Source organism: Hipposideros armiger, unplaced genomic scaffold (genome assembly GCF_001890085.2).
Source record: "Hipposideros armiger isolate ML-2016 unplaced genomic scaffold, ASM189008v1 scaffold_110, whole genome shotgun sequence".
Lineage (NCBI taxonomy): Eukaryota > Metazoa > Chordata > Mammalia > Chiroptera > Hipposideridae > Hipposideros > Hipposideros armiger.
In genome coordinates, this window is record NW_017731460.1 from 1201651 (window position 1) to 1203521 (window position 1871).

The following is a 1871-nucleotide window of genomic DNA, read 5'->3' on the forward strand; positions in this document are numbered from 1 at the left end:
CCTCCTCCCCCTCCTCCCCCTCCCCCTCCCCCTGTGGAGGGCTCAAAAAAATCAGTACTGTACTAAATATTTCCTTCAAAGAAACTTTCTTCAAAGACAGTTATTCTTTCCTCCTCTGTTCCCTACTTTTGGCTGGTCTTGTCTTCCCAACCTGCTTTTATTCCTCTCCTTTTTTTTTTTTTTCACAGTATATCATCTTTATTTCTCATCCTTCTCTGAACAATTTTGGGAGGCAGGGGGCTTGTCATTTTGGGGACTGTCATCCTGAGGCCCTGGAGAGTCACCTCCAACATGGGGCCCCTCTCTGCTTCAGTACTGGGTACAGCTGGAGGAGAGGAAGGGGGTTTCTATATTTTTGACCCCAGCCAGGCTCCAAAACATGCTCCAGTGAAGCCGAGGAGGGCGTTGGATGACCCCACAGACTGTAGAGTAGCCACGAGGCTGCCAGTGGCAACCCCACCCTCGTTGGCAACAGGGATGACATCATCTTGGCCGCTACGGAGAAGGCTGCGATTCCTGCCCCAGTGAAGCCCATGGCGCCCAGCACCACCGGCACAGAGCCCACAGCCACGACTCCCCTGGTCACGACTAGAGCAACCATGCCTGCAATGCGGGCCACTTTGTAGCCTCCATCTTTGGGTGGGTCTGTGGAGTCAGAGCTATGTGCATCTGGCCCCGGAGGGGGCTCCTGTGGTGGCCCCCCAGGAGTAGAACCAGCAGAGGATGACTGGGAGGATTCATCTTCTTCTTGAGGTTAATTGTTGTGTTGGAAATCCTGTGTGTAGTATGGCTACTGGGGACTCCAGCAGGCTATATAAGTTCCACCCTTGAGCAATAGGAGAGGCATGAAAAAATTGCGGAAAATTGCACCTCCAACATCGGCTGGTTGAGTGGTAAATTAAATGCTGAAATGTTTGCAAGGCCCCAGACATATAGTAGGTTCAAAATATCGACAGCTACTGCACGAAAACTAAACCAGGAACGCAAGAAAACACGTCTCCGTGCGTGCGCAGGCGTAGAGCCCTTCTGGGTCTCCTCTCCTCTCTTGACTTCTGGTCTGTTCCCTTCTCTCTGGTCCCCTCCCAACATGGCCTGACTCTGCTGCCACTGAGCAGTGGTTCAGATAGCTGCCTCCTCCTAGAAGTCCTGTTTCCCTTCCCTACCCAAACAATACTCTCCTTTCAGGTACCACTTTCTCTCGACCTTGTGGGGCAGGGGGTTGGGGCTGGGAATCTGTCTTCCTGGATGAAGTGTATATGAAACTGGCTTTATGAGAACCCCTTCCCAGATTCAGTGCTCCCAATGCTGAGAAGGCAATTCCAGACCTCTCAGCCTGACATGCAAGGCCTTTCATCATGCCTTAGGCTTTTTTTCCTCCTGTGCTGCCCTAGCTGCCCTGAGCGAGCTCAAAGCCTAGTAGGAAGGAAATACTCAACCCAATGCCATCCAATAGAAATATAATGTGAGCCACAAGTGAAATTTAATTGTTTTAGTAGCCACATTAAAAATTAAAAAGAAATAGGTAGAATTAACTTTAATAATATATTTTCTTAACCCAATATGTCCAAAATGTTATTTCAACCTGTAATCAATATAAACATTACTTTGATGTTCTTTCTTTTCACTACGTCTTTTAGATCTCATGTGCATTTTTCACTAACAAAGCACATCTCAACTCAGACTGGCCGCATTTCAGTTCTCAAGAGCCACACATGGCAGGCATTGGATGGCTCAGACCTAACCAAACCCAAACCCCCAACTGTTAGCCCTAAAAACTGCATGAATAACTGCAAGGCAAGCGTTATAGAAGACCCTGTTGGAGATTAAACTTGAAGGTTTTCTTTTCTTTTGTGCTTTGATTTCTCAGGGAA

At 48.2% G+C, this 1871-nt stretch overlaps 1 pseudogene; it reads right to left on the minus strand.

Annotated features, from left to right (window-relative positions):
• Window positions 1–146: 146 nt before the first annotated feature.
• Window positions 147–1517, minus strand: LOC109385233 (interferon alpha-inducible protein 27-like protein 2 pseudogene; annotated as a pseudogene).
• Between the last annotated feature and the right edge of the window lie 354 nt (window positions 1518–1871).